Raw genomic sequence first — 21,403 nt, 5'->3', positions numbered from 1 at the left:
TCCACCCCCCCACGCACCCCCCCAAGGTTGACTGTCTGGTCTCCCTGTGCTACTGTTTGTTCACTGTTTGTTCACTGGAATAGGCCAGCGCATTGCTGTCTGTGTGGACATGCCGTGACAAAACAGCTGATATGGGAGCTGCTAAGCGACTGGCTGCAACCTGTGTGTGTGTGTGTGTGTGTGTGTGTGTGTGTGTGATGAACAGCAACAGAATGAATAAACAAACAGGTCGACAGAAAGATGCATAAATAGCAAGAGAGAAATAAATGAATAAATAGATGAATAAATAAACAGCTGAATAAATAGATCAATAAATAAATGAATAAATAAACTAGTATATTATTTCAACGGGACAAGGCGAATGAATAAGAAAACATTGCGACTGAAATGTACCCTTCTTATGAAATATTGTTTGTGCAATCTGTCTACTTTTCTTTTCTTTTTTTTCTTCTTTTTTTTACGTAACAGACAATTTCCTGTTGTAATATTTGTCTCCAGTAGGCTATCCGACGTGCACGACCTTTTGATTTTGTCCTGGGGATTAAAAAATGAAATAATAGCAGCAGCAGCCGCAGCATTTAAAGTAGTGGTAGTAGTAGTCGTAGCAACAGCAGCAGCAGCAGCAGCAGCAGCAGCAGCAGTAGTAGTAGTAGTAGTAGTAGTAGTAGTAGTAGTAGTAGCAGTGGTAATAGCAGCAGCAGCAGCAGCAATTTTAGTAGAATTAGGACAAAAACATTTTTAACAGTCCCTCTCTGTGTTTTTCTCACCTTACAACAGCTTCTTAGGATTTGGTCAAGTTATTACTCGTCGAAGCTTCTCGAAAATGGTTAGGAATTGTTAGGCATTGTCCAGTTAAATCTTGTATATATATATATATACATATATATATATGGCATTTGCTTTATCTGAGGCAAGAATTGATTCCATATGTTGGTAACTGTGTTACTGAAACAATGTTTTCTTCTGTGAGTATTTGAACGATGAACAAAAGTAATTTTTATCAAAATTTCTTATGAGAACTATACTGAGGTGAACAAACTATTCCCAAGACACATCAGCATGACCATTGAACAGTTTACATGTTTCAATGAGATCACCACGTTCTCTTCTTCCTTTAATTAAAAGAAAACAAATTTAAGTATGATTGTCGGTCATCATTTTTTTTATGTGAGAACTTTCTTGCACAGTTTTTATAGCTATTCTTTGCACATTTCCCATTGCAATAATTTGGCATTTGGGGTAAGGGCACACACACAGTGTTACCATACTCCAAGTATGGTCCTGCTAGAGTTTTGTATAATTCAACAAAGACATATTGGCCCTGACATGTAAATGTTCTTTTAATTATTCAAACAGAAAAGAAAAAAAGTTCTTAAAAAAAGAAATCTGAATGTGCGTGTCAAATGAACAAATCATACCAAAAGAAACTTCGAGATCTTCTACATTTTCACAGGGTCTCACTGTTCTTGTCGCATTATTAACGGGCATAGCATTGATATACTTTTTTTTTCTACCAACATACATTACATATATCAATATCAAGATAGTGATTCTCTGCCCTAGCTTGGAATTTGTTCAGGTCCTGTTGAAGATCTGTACTGTTACGTTTGTTCAGACCCTGCTTTAAATCTGTACTGCTGCATGCCGTATCACTGATTTTGGTATCATCCGCAAAAAAAGGATGATTCCACAGTCTGGAAGGTCCTTAATAAAATATAATTAATAGTATTGATCCTAGTATACTTCCTTGTAGAATTCCACTTCGAACGACAGCCTCAAAATACCTTTAGAGTTCCCTTGTTGAAAAAAAAAAATTGGTTCGTTTCTGTAACCTGTCGATAAAAACCAACAACAAAAAACAAAAACCAACCAACCAACCAATCAAACAACCCCATAAACTCGAACAGCCGAAGATTATAAATCTCTTGACATTTCCCCCTAATATAAAAACTGAACGTATATTGATGCATAAGATAATGTCAGGAAAAGTACGAGCTAAGAAAGTAAGAAGTTCCCGTCAAATTTGTAGAAGACATGGTCATAGAAATGTATCAGAGCCACAAACAGAACTTTTTGAACCACACCTTTCTCTTCTGGAAGGTCAGGATGGAAATTGTCACCAGTGGCTCTAAAGCACGTGGTAGCTCAAGTGTCCTAAGTAAACATTGTTCACGAAATATGTGATATCTGATCGCAGGTGAACAAACCGAATGTGGAAAAGACGAATGACGTCCTGATGAACTGTGTGTCTCCATTTCTTCAGTTAATAACTTTGTTTCCGTGTTTGACATTGTGCATCTCTGTATCTCTGTGTCCGTCTGTCTGTCTGTCAGCGTCTCTGTGATTCCCCCCCCCCCCTCTCTCTCTCTCTGCGTCTCTGTCTTTTTATCTGCGTCTTTGATTGATTGATTGATTAATTTTTTTAATTTTTTTTTATCTACTTAGCAGTAGTAGTGGTAATGGTAATAGTGGTAGTAGTGGTAGTTGTAGTGGTGATGATGGCTTCAATGGTGGTTTTTTTGTGGTTTGTTGTGTGTGTGTTTTTTGTTTTTGTTTGTTTGGTTTTTTTGGGGAGGCGGGGGTGGGGGTGGGGGGGGGGGGGGGGGGGGCAGGTGGTTTTTTTGTTTTTTGTTTTGTGTGTGTGTGTGTTTTTTGTGTTGTGTGTGTGTGTGTGTGTGTGTGTTTTGAGGGCAGGGGGTGTTATTTTTATGTTTTATATATTATTATTATTATTATTATTATTTGCTTGTTTGTTTGTTTGCTTGTTGATTTTCTTTGCCCTGAGGGCTGGATGAAAAAAAAGCATGCCCTTGCTTATTCCACTTCCCTCATTAAAGCAAATTCATTTATTCATTCATTGTCTGTGATCCTGTCTCTCTGTACCTCTACGTGTCTGTGTCTCTCTCTTTGCGTCTATGAGTTTGTGTGTGCGTCTCTGTATCTCTCTTTGCGTCTCTGTGTCTGTATCTCTCTTTGCGTCTCTCTCTGTGTTTCTCTGTGATTGTCTCTCCGTGTCTCTGTGTTTCTGTCTCTGTCTGTCTATCTCCCTCTCTATATATCCGTGTCCATGTCTCTCTCTTTGCGTCTATGGGTCTCTGTCTGTCTCTGTGCGTATCTGCGTCTCTGCCTCTTTCTTTGCGTATCTGTATATATATATATATATCTTTTCGTCTCTATATCTCTGCGTCTCTGTGACTCTCTCTGTGTGTTTCTGTGTTTGCCTCTGTCTGTTGTCTGTCTCTGCGTCTCTGTACCTTTGTCTCTGTCTTTCTGTATCTCTGTGCCGCTGTTTCTCTGTGTGCGTCTCTGTGTTTCTGTCTCCGTCTCTGTGTTTCTGTCTCTGTCTCCATCTCTGCGTCTCTGTCTCCCTCTATGCGTGTCTGTGTTTCTGTCTCTCTCTGTGTCTGTCTTTGTCTTACTGTCTGTGTCCTTTCTGTCTCCGCCTCTGATTGATCACCCACCCTCTCTCTCTTTCTCTCTCACACTATCTCATTCACTCTCTTACTCTTCTTCTGTTTCACCCCCTCCCTCTCTTTTCTGTCTCATACACACACTCACTCTCTTTTTCACACACACCCCCCTCTCTTTCTGTCTCACCCATGCAGTGCTCAAATGTCTTTCCACCTTCGCTTTCACGTTTCCTTTTATATTTCTGGAAGGAAGAGCGTAAACAAGGATTTCTACTTTTTTTTTGTATCTAAATCATCTTTCCCTGCCATTTTTTTTGTCCCCTGGAGGGGGAAAGGGCAGCTTGTAGAAAGCCACATTGGCTTATGTCTAACCCTCATTAATAACGAGCTTGTCTTGTCTTGTCTTCTCTTTCTCCCCTATCTCTCTCTCTTCTCTATCGTTCTTTCTCTCCCTGTCTCTCTGTGTCTTCTCTCTCTCTCTCCCCGTCTCTCTGTCTTCTCCTTCTCTCTGTCTCTCACTCCCTCTCCGTCTCTGCCCGTCTCTCTGTCTCTTCTCTCTGTCTCTCTGTATCTCTCTCTCTCCCCGTCTCTCTGTTTCTTTTCTTTGTCTCTGTCTCTGTCTGTCTGTCTGTCTCTCTCTCCCCGTCTCTCTGTCTCTTTTCTCTCTCTCTGTCTTCTCTTTCTCTCTGTCTCTGTCTCTCTCTCCCACTCTCTATCCGTCTCTGCCCGTCTCTCTGTCTCTTCTCTTTCTCTCTGTCTCTCTGTCTGTCTGTATCTCTCTCTCTCCCCGTTTCTCCCTGTCTCTCTGTTTCTTTTCTTTGTCTCTGTCTCTGTCTGTCTCTCCCCGTCTCTCTGTCTCTTCTCTCTCTCTCTCTGTGTCTCTCCCCGTCTCTCTGTCTCTTCTCTCTCCCTCTCTCCCAGTCTCTCTGTCTCTTCTCTCTCCCTCTCTCCCCGTCTCTCTGTCTCTCTTCTCTCTCTCTCTGTGTCTCTCCCCGTCTCTCTGTCTCTTCTCTCTCCCTCTCTCCCCGTCTCTCTCTCCCTCTCCCCGTCTGTCTCTTCTCTCTCTCTCTCTCTCTCCCAGTCTCTCTGTCTCTTCTCTCTCCCTCTCTCCCCGTCTCTCTCTCTCTCTGTGTCTCTCCCAGTCTCTCTGTTCCTCTTCTCTCTCTCTGTCTCTCCCAGTCTCTCTTCTCTCTCCCCGTCTCTCTGTCTCTTCTTTCTCTCTCTGTATCTCTCCCAGTCTCTCTGTCTCTCTTCTCTCTCTCTGTGTGTCTCTCCCCGTCTCTCTGTCTCTTCTCTCTCTCTCTCTGTGTCTTCTCTCTCCCCGTCTCTCTGTCTCTTCTCTCTCCCCGTCTCTCTGTCTCTTCTCTCTCCCCGTCTCTCTGTCTCTCCTCTCTCTCTCTGTCTCTCCCAGTCTCTCTGTCTCTTCTCTCTCCCTCTCTCCCCGTCTCTCTCTGTGTCTCTCCCCGTCTCTCTGTCTCTTCTCTCTCTGTGTGTCTCTCCCCAGCTCTCTGTCTCTTCTCTCTCTCTGTCTCTCTCTGTGTCTCTCCCAGTCTCTCTGTCTCTTCTCTCTCCCTCTCTCCCCGTCTCTCTCTCTCTTTCTCTGTCTCTCCGTCTCTCTGTCTCTCTCTCTCTGTCTCTCCCAGTCTCTCTGTCTCTTCTCTCTCCCTCTCTCCCCGTCTCTCTCTCTGTCTCTCCCAGTCTCTCTGTCTCTTCTCTCTCCCTCTCTCCCCGTCTCTCTCTCCCTCTCCCCGTCTGTCTCTTCTCTCTCTATCGCTCTCTCTCTCTATCTGTCTCTTCTCTCTCCCCCTCTCTCTGTCTCTTTCTTTCTTTCACTCGCTTTGTAACCCTCTCTCTGTGTTCTTTTCTTTTCTTTTCTTTTTTTATTTCGTGTTTGTGAAATGTTCCCGTCTTATGAGGGCAGGACGTAAAAAGAAAAAGACGAAAGGAAAAAGAAAAACCTTTTTTTGTGGAAGAAAAAACATGGACAATGTATGTCAGGGTTGGGAGGAAGGAAATTTTCATAGAAAGTGTGTGTGTGTGTGTGTGTGTGTGTGTGTGTGTGTGTGTGTGTGTGTGTGTGTGTGTGTGTGTGTGTGTGTGTGTGTGTGTGTGTGTGTGTGTGTGTGTGTGTGTGTGTGTGTGTGTGCGCGCGCGCGCTCGTACACACCTACGCAGACGTGTGCATACGTTTGAATGTCCAAATTCATTTAGAGAATGGTGACTGTACAGCTTGTGTAGATAAACGTCAATGATCTCTACATTACCAAGTAGTTTGGGATCTGGTCGGTACAGCGTGAGTTTGGTCTGGTTTGTTCAGATCTAACCTGTTCCATTATTTCACTATTTTCACATTGGATAATGAATCCGATAATAAAATCAGGCAGACATTGCCATACTCATCTAATGCTCATCTTTAGAATGAATTTTTGGAATCCGAATGGTTAATTCGTGTGAATATCGTCACTGGCTTAGTTTGATAGCCCAATGCACAATAATATGTATGGGATTCGCTTACTGTCGAAATGTGTGGGTTTTTTTGTGTGTTTTTTTGTGTTTTTTTTAATCTAGGAGGAGGAGGAACTTGTGTGTCCCGTTACACATACTGTGATTGTACACATTTTGTTAGAGTATTGGTTTTCACATTTAAAATAAGATAAGATAAGATAAGATAATAACTTTATTATCTCCAATTAGAGAAATTTGGTCAGGTGCATTATCACAACGTAGACAAGTAAACAGCATGGAGACCATCACTGTAAAAACAACAACAACAACAACAGTTACCAGGATTAAAACGAAGACACAGATGTAAAAATATCACATACATTGTTTCGTACTTTCATTACACACATTGCATGCAATATTTAAAAATAAATGAATAAATAAATAAATAGATTAATAATAATAAAAAAGAATGAAATAAAATGAACATTATTTTGAATATGATTGTGAGCATGACATACTAGATTGCACACTGATTATAATTAAGATAAGAATTTTTGAGTATTATAAGAATTTGAGTATTATCGTTTTGGAGAGGAGGGGGAGAGAGATGAATGGTGATTGAGGGAAACCGGGTATATGGAAGGTGGAATTTGAAATACAAATCAAAATACAATTACAGAAGATTACTTAATGGACTTCGTGAAAGAGAAGTCGTAAATCTAACAAGCGAAACAACTGATAATAAATGCAAAAAGTCAAAAACATCAACGTTCTCAGTTTCTTGTGATGATACACTTTCGTGCAGGTAATGTTTCATTAAATCACAGTAAAAAGAAAAGGCAAAAAAAGCTTACTGAAGCATATGCACTTCAACAGAGCAATATTTTGTCCGTAATGAATTAGGTTATAGTCTGAAAATCAAGCTTAGAATTGGTCTGCGAATCGGACCAAAGTCTGAGAGAGTCCACTGACGAGGTTTTAGAATCGAATGAAAGCACTTATAAAAGTCTCTTTCTAGTATATTACTTATTTCCTTGTATGATAGTGGGCAATATATTTTTTTTATGCAGTCTGTATAGTTCTTTGCTCCCCTTTTTGCTGCTCTGTCTGCTTGGTTGTTATAATGGAATCCAGTATGGGATGGCATCCGATAAAAATCAACATTTGCACCTTTCATAAAAGGAAGTGTAATGAATACTTAATTTCAAACAACAGAGACTTCTCCCTGTTTATTCTCAAAGAAGGAGCAAACTTTTTAAAACTGATTGAGAATCAACATGAAAAAAGGATATTACTGATCATTATTGGTATTTGAACAATACGATTCAAGACCAACTCAGTTGTGAAAACTGAATGACCCTTACCTCAATGATAGGATTCTAGGAATTAGAAATGCAGATCCAGCACTGCTATAATCCAGAACCGAGCCATCAGTGTAAATTTATAAATGATTATCAATTTTTTTTTATTATTCAGTTCTGACATATGCTGCTTTTATATGTGGACATTCTCCTTTTGTTGTGTCAGAAGCACAGATGTTGACGTTTGTTTTTATTAATACTCAGGGAGGGAGAGGCGGCACCAGTTCACGAGGTGCCATATCATGTAAATCAATGTCTAAGGAATCAAGAATATCTGACACATATGTACGAATGGTTTGTAGATTTAAATTATTATGTGTATGGTTTTGGAAAATCAATAAAAGACCTAATGTTTAATTCCTCAATTCCCCCTCAGCTGTACATCTCACTATGTATTTAGCACAACTTTGTTTTTTGTTTTTGTATTTTTAGCACAACTAGATTTTCTGATTTCATCGAGTGGTAAAATACCCACAAGCTTTTTGGCTTCGGAAGTTTTATTATGCACATGTACCCCTAAAGCCAGTTTCACAGCTTACTGTCAATGAATCGGAACTTCTTTAGAAAAAGTCACCGGAGCGCAAAAGAAGATTTTTTGACCGTAGGTCAATCTTGACCTTATGAAAGCGGTCGCTGAATGTAACAGAATTTTAAAGTTCTATCCCTAAGGAGAGTCACTTAAATTTTCAAGAAATTTAAACCGTTAACTGCTTTAGTCACAATTGAATCAATTTGTTTCATCCAGTTTTGTTTTAAGTAAGTAGGATCCCAAGAAATTATATTTCTGGCTTGAAAAATATTTGACGTCCTCCCCCTCCTTGCCCCCCTCCCCTCACCCCCGATCCCCATCCCAAGAAATTATATTTCTGGTTTGAAAAATATTTCACGTCCTCCACCCCCTTGCCCCCCCCCCCTCGCCCCCGATTCCCCCCCCCCCCCCCCCCCCCCCCCCCCCCCCCCCCCCCCCCCGAAAAAAAGTGCTAGTTTGCTGGGATTATAACTGCTTGCATATACACACGAAGGGGGTTCAGGCACTAGCAGGTCTGCACATATGTTGACCTGGGAGATCGTAAAAATCTCCACCCTTTACCCACCAGGCGCCGTCACCGTGATTCGAACCCGGGACCCTCAGATTGACCATTATTAAAGAGAATCAAGTGCGGTTTTTTTTCACAGAAAATTCAAAACCATTCGAGTGCATATAATTATTCAATCTATCAAGTTCATCCCGAAGAAGTTTCTGTACACAGTTGATGTAACGCAGGCTTGTCCTTTTCCTTAAGGATGTCTGCATCCATATAGCGATGTCATCAGCACATTGTGCCAGCTTAATAGATGATCAAAAACGTGTGTAAATCAAAAAGCACAATGCTGAACACATTGAGAAATAATGGAACCCTACGGGATTCCCATATTTATAGGCCACTGGTTTGAAAAGTTACTCCCACGTTGGCCACGATATATCTTTCACTTAAAAAGGATTTCACATGGTCATAAACATGACCAGACAGACCAGTCTGTTTCAGCTTATATAACATTCTGCTATGCCACACTCGATCATAAGCTTCAGTAAGATCGAAGAATGACGAAAGAATACTTTTTCGAATGAAAAATTGTTATATATATATATATATATATGTGTGTGTGTGTGTGTGTGTGTGTGTGTGTGTGTGTGTGTGTGTGTGTGTGTGTGTGTAGTGTGACGGATCAGTTGTAGATCTTCCTTTCCGATATTCAGTTTGAGCTGACGAATTATTATGTTATTTTTGTCACAGTAATGTACATTCTAATGTTTACAATTTTCTCCATGACTTTCCTAACGTGGGAGATAAGTAAAACTGGTATATAACTCGAAACTTCTGTTCGAGGTTTACCCTGTTTTAATACAGGAATTACAATGGAAGTTCTCCACACCTCAGAGCCTTTGAAATATTGCATGTAATATCATATCCAGTTTTCAGTTTTCTGGGAAATGGTTTAACATGGTGAAAGATCTGTCTCTGTTTCTCCCTGTGCATTTTTCAGCGTCACTCTGTTAATTCATTTTCAGTTTTGTTTGCAAGCAGTGTACTGAATTGCATTTCTCTTGATATTGCTGACAGCAACGGCATTCCGCTCAGAACTAGCTGTACACTCTTCAAGTTCATTGCACAGACAGATATAGCAGAAGTCCATATATACAAGTGCAGAGAAAACGCTGGTACGAGAGGAATAGAGCTATGTACAAATGAGGAAGCAGACACTCGTAAATTGCTGCATGCTTGAGCAGGACAACTGACTTCGATGCAGTTGCAGTTGCAGCATGTGACTATGGACTGTGTGACTGTGAACGCTATGCGACTGTGTGACTGGACACTGTGTGACTGTGGACTGTGTGACTGTGGACTGTGTGACTGTGTGACTGTGGACTGTGTGACTGTGGACACTGTGTGACTGTGGACACTGTGTGACTGTGGACTGTGTGACTGTGGACACTGTGTGACTGTGTGACTGTGGACACTGTGTGACTGTGGACTGTGTGACTGTGTGACTGTGGACACTGTGTGACTGTGGACACTGTGTGACTGTGGACTGTGTGACTGTGTGACTGTGGACTGTGTGACTGAGTGATTGTGGACTGTGTGACTGTGGACACTGTGTGACTGTGGACTGTGTGACTGTGGACACTGTGTGACTGTGGACACTGTGTGACTGTGTGAATGTAGACACTGTGTGACTGTGGGTTGTGTGACTGCGGACACTGTGTGACTGTGGGCTGTGTGACTGTGGATACTGTGTGACTGTGGACACTGTGTGACTGTGGACACTGTGTGACTGTGGACACTGTGTGACTGTGGACACTGTGTGACTGTGACTGTGGACACTGTGTGACTGTGGACACTGTGTGACTGTGACTGTGGACACTGTGTGACTGCGGACACTGTGTGACTGTGGGCTGTGTGACTGTGTGACTGTGGATACTGTGTGACTGTGGACACTGTGTGACTGTGGATACTGTGTGACTGTGGACACTGTGTGACTGTGGATACTGTGTGACTGTGGACACTGTGTGACTGTGACTGTGGACACTGTGTGACTGTGGACACTGTGTGACTGTGGATACTGTGTGACTGTGGACACTGTGTGACTGTGACTGTGGACACTGTGTGACTGTGGACACTGTGTGACTGTGACTGTGGACACTGTGTGACTGTGGACACTATGTGACTGTGTGACTGTGGACACTGTGTGACTGTGGACACTATGTGACTGTGTGACTATGGACACTGTGTGACTGTGGACACTATGTGACTGTGTGACTGTGGACACTGTGTGACTGTGACTGTGGACACTGTGTGACTGTTGGCTGTGTAACTGTACCTATATGTAGACTGTGTGGCCGTGGGCAAAGTGTGACTGTGTGACTGTGAGCAATGTGTGACTGCGTGACTGTGGAAATGTGTGACTGTGAACTATGTGACTGTGGGTACTGTGTGAATGTGGAACTGTGTGAATGTGAACTATGTAACTGTTTGACTGTGGACCGTGAGACTGTGAGCACTGAATGACTGTGACTGAGGGCACTGTGTAATTGTGGACTGTGTGGGTGTGGACGGTACGACTGTGTGTCTATGGACTCTGAGACTGTGTGATTGTGGACTGTGTGTCTATGGACTCTGAGACTGTGTGATTGTGGACTGTGTGTCTATGGACTCTGAGACTGTGTGATTGTGGACTGTGCTACAGTGTAACTGTGTGGCTGTGTAGGCTGTGACTGTGGGCTATATGAATGTCTGACTGTGAGGACTATGTGACTTTGGATTGTGTGACTGCAGGGACTGTGTGACTGTTCGAATGTTGAGGGACTCTACGACTGTGGGGAGATGGAAACAGAGTGGATGGCAAAGAGCGAGGAACAGTGTAGAAGATCGGAGTTCATAAGCACATGAGGCAGATCTAGTTCTTTATAATTATTCACCGGACAGACATCCAGAGGAGTGGCTGTGGAACGGGGTCCTCACCGTTAATAAGTTCGGTGACACTCTGATTAGTCGTGTTCACATGTCCGACATTTACAAACTGTAAAAGGTTTGTCCAGAAAGCGAAGCCAATGTCAGCGGGATCTCTCTCTCTCTCTCTCTCTTAGTCTCTCTCTTAAAAAAAAAAAAATTAACGAGCTGATTTCTGTAGACGGCAATGGGATTGGGGGGTGGGGGGTGGGGTGGGGAGTGTGTGTGTGTGTGTGGGGGGGGTGGGGTGGGGCGGTGGCACTGTACAGTTCGGAAACTTTGGGTTCGGTCACTTTGATCAGTCGGAGTGTCTCCGAACAGAGCCATGTGATGAAGGCTGAAGGTGTCAACGTCACGCGCAAGACGTGCTGACACGTGCTGCGTGCAGCTCCATGAAGTCGGCACGTGACTTTCTCCGCCATGCCGATAGCCCGCAGGACTCGAGGCCTCTCTGATTGGGGGCTGGGAGACACACACACACGCACACACACACACACACACACACACACACACGCATGTATATATATATATATATATTTATATATAGATAGATAGATAGATAGATAAGCCACACATCACACGGACAATACAGAACACACAGACACACACACAGACACACATATCTCTCTCTCTCTCTCTAATTATATATGCATACCAGGCACACACACAAACAAACCCATTACAGATACATACCAGGCATACAAAAAACCAAAGCAGGAGCCAACAAGCCAGAAGGTTATCCTAGTAATTCAGTTTCTCGCTTTCGCCAGGGGACTTCAGGGGTTTGAAGTCCCCAGAGGATTTGTTGGCTCCTGCTTTCTGTATTGTGTGCCTGGTATATGTCTCTCTCTATGTCTATAACCACACATACACATTGCTGATGAAGACAAGAGATAACATTGCCAACAAAGACAGAGAAATTATACTGCAAACAAACGCAAGAAAATGACATTCCTAGCAAATTTAGGAAAATGACATTTCTGACAAACATAACTAACAAAGGGAAATAAAAATGTTGTTACAGAAAGGGAAATGATACTTCAGACCAAAAAAAACAAACAAAAACAAACAAACAAAAAAAAACCAACCAAAAAAACAAACAAACAACAACAACAACAAACCCCCCCCCCAACAAACTACTACGTCAATCTGTCTGATTGCACTCATAGCAATAAAAAATTGTCAGTCTGTCTGACTGCACTGATGACACGGTCTAACTGAACTGATGACACTGTCGATCTGTCTAATCACTCCAACGACACTGTCTGATTGCACTGATGACACTGTCTGATTGAACTGATGATTGTCAATCTGTCTAATTGTTCTGATGACACTGATTGAACGATGTCACTGTCTGTCTAATTGTTCTGATGACACTGTCTGATTAAACCGATGACTGTCAATCTGTCTAATTGTTCTGATGACACCGATTGAACTGATGAAATTGTCTATCTAATTGTTCTGATGACACTGTCTGACTGAACCGATGACACTGTCAATCTGTCTGATGTTCTAATGACATTGTCTGATTGCACTGATGACGCTGATTGAACTAATGACACTGTCTATCTGTCTAATTGTGCTGATGATACTGTCTGATTGAACTGAGGACACTGTCAATCTGTCTAATCGTTCTAATACATTGTCTGATTGCACTGATGACGCTGATTGAACTAATGACACTGTCTATCTGTCTAATTGTGCTGATGATACTGTCTGATTGAACTGAGGACACTGTCAATCTGTCTAATCGTTCTGATGACAAGGCTTGATTGAACCGATGACACTGTCAATATGTCTAGTTGTTCTGATGACAATGATTGAACTGATGACACCGTCAATCTGTCTAATTGTTCTCCTGTCACTGTCTGATTGAATTGATGTCCATTTTCAACCTGTACAATTGCTCTGGTGACACTGTCTGATTGAACTGATGACACTGTCAATCTGTCTAATTGTTCTCCTGTCACTGTCTGATTGAATTGATGTCACTGTCAACCTGTTTCATTGCTCTGATGACACTAATTGAACTGATGACACTGTCAACCTGTCAAATTCTTCTGTCACTGTCTGATAGAACTGATGACACTGTCAATCTGTCTAATTGTTCAGATGTCACTGTCTGATTGAACTGATGACACTGTCAACCTGTCTAATTGTTCAAATGTCACTGTCTGATTGAACTGATGACACTGTCAGTCTGATTGATTGTACTGATTACACTACTGTCAGACTGTAGTGATGGCGCCGTCAGTAAGTCTGATTGGAATTAAGACATTGTCTGACTGCACTGACGTCGTCACTGCCTTACTGTGCTGAAGACACTGATTGTACCAAATGACAGTGTCGGAATGAACTGATAACACTGATTGCACTGATGACACTGATTGTACTGATGACGCTTTCTGATTGTACTGATGGCCCTGAATGTATTCTGGGTAATGCTATCTGCAGGTTGTGCCGCTGATCCATTATTCATTATTCATGTGTGACCCCCCACCCCTCATTCCCCCTCACCCCACTCCCACCATCCCCTAACCACTCTCAAACGCTCCAGCTGCCATTTGGAATCTGATCCCACTGGGTGTGTTTGTTTCGGGGCATTGGGGCGTGGGGGGTGGGGTGGGGGTGGGGATGTGGGGGGTGATGGGGTACAAGGGAGGGGGCAGGGGGCGTGGCTGTCATCATTTCTCTCCCCTTGTTGCAGCAAGTTTCTTTTCCCCCAAGCTGCATATCTCTTTCCTTATTTCACCTCTGAGGCAGCTTTTGCTTCGGATGATTTCTATGTTTTGTTTTTCTTCTTTGGGACGCTGTTCATATCGACATCCGTTTCAAGCCCATGTCGTGCCGTTGGCGCTTGGCCATAACATTGTCCTGTGCCGCTCCTGCTGCCTACAGTTCCGCTGGTGACCTGCAGTGACTGGATGCTCGATGCTCTTCTCCACTGTCACAGCACTGCCAAGTCTCATGCTGCGACACTGGCTCAAATATACAATTTTAGAATGTTTATTTATTTATTCATTTATTTATTTATTTATTTATTTAATTTGTTTATTTGTTTATCTTCATTCAAGTCTCATGCTGCGACACTGGCTCAAATAGACAATTTTAGAATGTTTATTTATTTATTTATTTATTTATTTATTTATCTATTCATTTATTTATATGTGCGCTGGTGATCGCGCGCGCGCGCGCGCGTGTGTATTACTCTTTTTCTCACAACAGATTTCTCTGTGTGAAATTCGGGCTGCTCTTCCCAGAGAGAGGGCTTCGCTTCTCTGACAGCACCACCCATTTTTTTGGTATTTGAAGTGGATTTTTCTTCAGAAGTTTGCCAGGGACAACCCTTTTGTTGCCGTGGGTTCTTTTACATGCGCTAAATGCATGCTGCACGAGGGACTCTGTTTATCGTCTCATCCGAATGACTAAACTAGCGTCCAGACCACCACTCAAGGTGTAGTGAAAGGGGAGAAAATACGGGCGACTGCCGGTGTGATTCGAACCAGTGCGCTCAGATTCTCTCGCTTCCAAGGTGGACGCCTTACCTTTAGGCCAACAAATGTGTGCGTGCGTGCGCGCGCGCGCGCGCTTGTGTGTGTGTGTGTGTGTGTGTGTGTGTGTGTGTGTGTGTGTGTGTGTGTGCGCGCAGAGATGTATGGACTGAAGGACGGACACGTAGAATTAAACATCTGGAAGTATTCAGAGATCTGTGCATTGAAGGACGAAGTAGTGGAAGTTTAAATAGATGTGTGTACTGATGGACAATTGTGTGACAGTTTAAAGGGATGTAGGGATGAGTTGTAAACAGATGGAATCGATGCATCATACACATCACAAAGAGATGAGTCATAAACAGATAAAAGGGATGAGTTATACACAGAAGCACTACCTGCACGAAAGTTTGCCATCACAAGTCACTGCGAACGTTGATGGCTTTGAATTTTTTTTACATTCATTATCAGTTACGTTTCTTGTTCGTCTTCTTAAGTCCGTTCAGTAATTTTCATTGATTATACGTACTTTTATTCAATTTAAACATCCACCTGTGATTCAACCATCCTTTATACCCTGTCCTCCCTCCCCCCTAACTCACCCTTCAACACCCCCTCCTTTACCTTTTCAATGATAACATTAAGATGTGAAAGTTAATACTTTAACAAAATGTCTACAATCACAAGTATGTGTTGGTGACGGGACATTTAGTAAAATTTCTCATCCACACAGAACAAATGGATGAGCAATAAACAGATGAAAGGGATGATTATGAACAGTTGAAAGGGAAAAGCTTAAAACATACATAAACGCTTTACCTGGGGAAGATATCATAAACTAATATCATAAACTAAATATAATAAACTCCCGTATGTTTTAGTTCGTGGATGAACGATTCTACGCAATGATGGATTAAAAAATAAGAAAAAATCACATCCTCATTGTTGTTGTTGTTGTTGCTGCATTTGTTGTTTGTTGTTGTTATTATTGCTGTAGTTGTTGTTTGTTGTTGATGTTGTTATTCATGTTGTTGTTCTTATTCTTGTTCTTCTTTTGTCTCTGTGGTACATGCGACGATTATGAACAATACAGCTCAATGCATGGTGTGACAGTCTTTTCATTTTGGCCTTTGTTAGCGCCTAGAGCTCAGCTGAGATTGGCCGCCAAAAAATAGCCTTCTTCTTCTTTGTTTCTTTCTTCTTCTTTGTTTCTTTCTTTCTCCCTTCCTTCCTTCTTTCCTTACTTATCCTCCTCCTCCTCCATCTTCTTCTTTATTTCTTTCGTTATTCCTCCCTTCCTTCCTCCCTTCCTTCCTCCTCCTCCTTCTTCTTTCTTTCTTCTTCTTCTTCTGATCTGATGAATGTGGCAGCAATTTCACAGTTTATGGTTAGTGAGAGAGATGGAAGTGGTGGCCATTCATGCAGTGTGTTGTTGTTGTTGTCCGCAGAACACGGGGAGAGGCAGGCAGTGGGTAGAGGAGTGACACCCACCTTGCACCTGACGCCGTGGAACATCGAACATCGAGCACAGAAAGCCAGACAGTCAGACAGACAGACAGACAACCAGCAGACAGACAAATACACAGATAGACAGATATGCAGACACTGAGATAGACACACAGGCAGACAGCCGGACAGATCCACAGAGAGACAGTGAGATGGACATATAAAACTGTCAACCAACCAGCCAGACAGCTAGCCAGATAGAAAGACAACCAGCAGACAGATAGAGAGACAGACAGCCAGACAGATCGACAGACAGCCACACACACACACACACACACACACACATACCAACCAGCAGACAAACAGACAGACACATGGATAGACATACAGACAGACAGAAAACAGACAGACCGCCAGAGGGACGGGAGAGGAAGGGACTGACGGCTGTATCACAGAGAGGCACCGGAAGTCAGTAAGGAGTCGGACATCCAGACATCCTGACATACGGACATCCTGACATCCAGACATCCGGACATCCTGACATACGGACATCAAGACATCCTGAATCCGGACACTAAGACATCATGACATACGGACATAAGACATCCTTCCATACAGGCATCCAGACATCCTAACATACGGACATTAAGACATCCAGACATCCTGACACTAAGACATCCTGACATCCGGACATTAAGACATCCAGACACCCGGACATTAAGACATCCAGACATCCTAACATATGGACATAAGACATCCTTCCATACAGGCATCCAGACATCCTGACATCCGGACATCCAGATATTAAGACATCCAGACATCCTGACATACGGACACCCAGACAATCCGGGAACATACAGACCTCCGGACACGGCGGCAGCCAGACGGGTGAGGAGGGATGGAGGAGGATGGGGTGACGGTGGGCGGGGCGGGAGGACCCAACGGCAGCCAGCTGACCGGCCCTGACCCCGACAGCCTGACCTTCGCCCTGCTGGTGCTGAGGGGCGTGGTCATGACGGCCATCATGGTGGGCGCGGTGGTGGGCAACGTGCTGGTGATCAGCAGCGTGCTGAGGTTCGAACGCCTGAGGTCGGTGATCACCAACTTCTTCCTGGTGTCTCTGGCATTCGCAGACCTGCTGGTGGCCGTGCTGGTCATGCCCTTCAGCGCCAGCGTGGAGCTGAGCGGCCGCTGGGTGTTCGGCCGGACCATGTGCGACATCTTCAACGCCAACGACGTGCTCTTCTCCACGGCCTCCATCCTGCACCTGTGCTGCATCGCCATGGACCGCTACCTGGCCATCCTCCACCCGCTGCAGTACCAGACCAAGATGACGCGCACCCGCGTGGCGCTGATGCTACTGGTGACCTGGGTGGCTTCCGTGCTCATCTCCTACATCCCCGTGTACTCCCAGCTGTACACCACGGAGCAGCACTTCCAGGCTCTGGAGCAGGACCCGCAGTCGTGCGTCTTCATCGTCAACAAGGTGTACGCCTGCGTGTCCTCCAGCGTCAGCTTCTGGATCCCCTGCTCCATCATGGCCTTCGTCTACGCCCGGATCTTCCTGGAGGCCCGCAAGCAGGAGAGGTTCCTGCACACCAACGCCATGTACATGCAGCACTCCGAAGCGCGCTACCGCCGCTCCTGCGACAACGGGCAGCACGCGGCGGGGCAGACCAACGGCATGCTGGAGGGGGAGAGGGACGGGGAGAGGGAGAGGGAAGGGGACGGGGAGGGGCAGCAGCGGTCGGACCGGAAGCGCATGAAGCGCGAGCACAAGGCCGCCAAGACGCTGGGCATCATCATGGGGGCCTTCGTGCTGTGCTTCTGCCCCTTCTTCCTGTGGTACGTCATCAGCACGCTGTGCGGGCCCGCCTGCCCCTATCCCCCCGTGGTCAGCAGCCTGCTCTTCTGGGTGGGCTACTTCAACTCCTGCCTCAACCCCCTCATCTACGCCTACTTCAACAGGGACTTCCGTACCGCCTTCAAGAAGCTGCTGCGCATCGACCGTTTGCCCTGCAAGCGCGCGCCCCACGACCCCAGCGCGCGCGCCCTCAACACCGCTTATCACCGGGACTCCAACGTGCACGTGCGTCTCTCCAACAGCTCCTGCTACGTCCGGCAGTGACTGGTGTGAGGTCGCTGGGTCATCACACAGAAAAAGAACTGCTGACCGGGACTCCAACGTGCACGTGCTTCCGTCTCTCGAACAGCTCTTGCTAAGTCCGGCAGAAACAAGTGCGAGGTCGCTGAGTCATCCTTCACGGAGAGAGAACTGCTTGACCGCTGGTGCTGAGTCATCCATAAACTACTGACCACTGGTGCTGTTCACACAGAGAACTACTGATCACTACAAGTCGTACACAAAGTAAACGTAGCATGACAGAGAACAACAATGATTGAAGTGACTCATTGTTGATGTTAATGAATGAAGCGACAGTGACTGTGGATATCCACGATTGAAGTGACAGTGATTGTGGATATCCATGATTGAAGCGACTTTTATTTGTCATCTGTGATTGAAGTGGAAATGATTATGGATATCCATGAGCAATAAAAGGATATCAATGTTCGACTGTGGAAAGAAAACTTGCGGTGATTAACAGTGATCAACAGAAGACTAACAATGATAAACAGCGAATGATAATACACTGACTGACGTGCTGGCATGTTGTGAAAATGGAGTCAGACTGTCACTGCTCTGAAAACCACTCCCTGTCTGCGCTGATTCTGCTGACAACCACTCCCTGTCTGCGCTGATTCTGCTGACAACCACTCCCTGTCAGTACTGATTCTGCTGACAAACACTCCCTGTTAGTGCTGATTCTGCTGACAACCACTCCCTTTCTGCGCTGATTCTGCTGACAACCACTCCCTTTCTGCGCTGATTCTACTGACAACCACTCCCTTTCTGCGCTGATTCTGCTGACAACCACTCCCTTTCTGCGCTGATTCTGCTGACAACCACTCCCTTTCTGCGCTGATTCTCCTGACAACCACTCCCTTTCTGCGCTGATTCTGCTGACAACCACTCCCTTTCTGCGCTGATTCTACTGACAACCACTCCCTTTCTGTGCTGACAACCACTCCCTTTCTGTGCTGATTCTGCTGACAACCACTCCCTTTCTGTGCTGACACGAATACTATCACGTCTGACGTTGGTTTTGCTTTTTGAATTATTGTATTTTCGTGTGTGTTTTTTTTCTCCCAATTTTATTTTTTGCTTCTACGAAGCCATTGATATTCTTCATGAATGTCAACTGAAATGAACAAATCTGTGTTGAAAAGGATATGTTGAAATCGCAAATACCATAAGTTGATGTTCACCCCAAAATGTTCTAAGAAATCACAATCAAGACGGATCTGTGTGGCGTGTAGTCTCATGAGGAGGAAAAAGAGGAGAAGGAGGAGGAGGAGGAGGAGGAGCGCTCCTCCAGCAGGCAAAACGCAGAGCAGCTGCAGCAGATGAGCCCACGTTGATCGCCCAAAAAGGGAAGATGAAAGAACGGTGGTGTGGTGATGACAATCATCCTCAACCTGTTCAACGCGCTTGTTTTCTTGGCTGTGGACAAGGGAAGAGGGGGCAGGAGTGAGGGGGAGGGGGAGGGGATAGGGGGGCGGGGTAGAAGGTGTTACTGATGTTGATATCTCTGTTGTTCTTAGCATCGAGGACCACGAAGATAACGGTGATTAAAATGACGATAAGACGGATGCAATAGCCGAGTGGTTAAAGCGCTGGACTTTCCATCTGAGGGTCCTGGGTTCGAATATCGGTAACGGCGCCTGGTGGGCAAAGGGTGGGGATATTTCCTATCTTCCAGGTCAACATTTGTGCAGACCTGCTTGTGCAGGTTACCCCTTTCGTGTGTAACGCAAACAGAAGATCAAATACGCACGTTAAAGATCCTGCAATCCATGTTAGCGTTCGGTGGGTTATGGAAACAAGAACATACCCAGCATGCACATCCCCGAAAACGGAGTATGGCTGCCAACATGGCGGGGTAAAAACGGTCATACACGTAAAAGCCTACTCGTGTACAAGACGAGTGAACGTGGTAGTTGCAGCCCACGAACGAAGAAGAAGAAGAAGAAGAAGAAGAAGAAGAAGAAGAAGAAGAAGAAGAAGAAGATGATGATGGTGATGGTGATGACGGTGATGATAGGGCGACAACGAGGACGTACATGCTGTTGCTGCTGATGACGATAAGATGATAACATCCATCCTTGTTGTTATTGCTTTCACTGATCACGAAGATTTTTACCAGTGAGTGATTATTTCTGTCTCAGTGACAGATGGTGCTGTTGATAACCTTGGTGTGTGTGTGTGTGTGTGTGTGTGTGTGTGTGTGTGTGTGTGTGTGTGTGTGCGTGCGTGCGTGTGTGTGTGTGTGTGTGTGTGTGTGTGTGTGTGTGTGTGTGTGTGTGTGTGTGTATGTGTGTGTGTATGTGTGTGAGTGCGTATGGGTATTTTGCCATAACTGATGTCATTATTGGTGCAGAATATACAAGTTTTCATTATCTCTACTCATTTGGCTGTGGTCTTATGTCACACACACACACACACACACACACACACACACACACACACACACACACACACACACACACACACACAAACAAACAAACATATGCATGCATGTACATACACACCACGCTAACGCACGCACACACACACACACACACACACACACACACACACACACACACACACAATGCACACAGAAACAGTTGACAATGAAAAAGTTGACATTTTGGCTAAAAAAGGAGCTAGAAGCTCCATGAAGGAGTTAGATTCAAATATTTCGCTTTTACTACAGGAATGTTACACCATGGTAGAAAAACTCCAATGGTCAAAATTTCAGTTTGAAGAAAAGCACACCGGTAACTCGGAGTTACATAAGAATATAAAGAAAATGTATGGTTTCATGTGAAAACATTACCATAATGATTTTCATAAGAGGCAAATCATTTCTCTAATCTGCAGATGGAAAATGAATTATTTTAGGACAAACTATGTCAGTAATGTTTCTTGCGTCTGTGGTGCTCACATAACAGCCGAACATATACCAACTTGCGATATGTTAAAGTCTCACATCCCTGAACTGAAATCATCTTCAGTGTTGACGATCTTCAGCAGTCCATTGCTAATGTATGACTTTTTCAACTCCTTGTTAAATAATCCAGTTGGTTCGCTGTTATAGTTGTTAGTTTTTCATTAGAAATATAGTTATATTGTTATGTTTTTTGTTGTTGTTTTTTGT

At 44.2% G+C, this 21,403-nt stretch overlaps 1 pseudogene across 1 annotated transcript in view; it reads left to right on the top strand.

Moving 5' to 3' along the window:
• LOC143301804 (octopamine receptor beta-2R pseudogene) overlaps window positions 1–20,531 on the top strand; it is a 28,428-nt pseudogene extending 7,897 nt beyond the window's left edge. Inside the window, exon 2 of the transcript XR_013057841.1 lies at window positions 16,145–20,531. The product of XR_013057841.1 is annotated as an octopamine receptor beta-2R pseudogene (transcript). The remainder of the gene's footprint in view (window positions 1–16,144) is intronic.
• Window positions 20,532–21,403: the final 872 nt, after the last annotated feature.

This window comes from Babylonia areolata, chromosome 2, assembly GCF_041734735.1.
Source record: "Babylonia areolata isolate BAREFJ2019XMU chromosome 2, ASM4173473v1, whole genome shotgun sequence".
NCBI lineage: Eukaryota > Metazoa > Mollusca > Gastropoda > Neogastropoda > Buccinidae > Babylonia > Babylonia areolata.
Note: the sequence above shows the minus strand (reverse complement) of the source record. Positions and strands in the feature narration are given on the sequence as shown.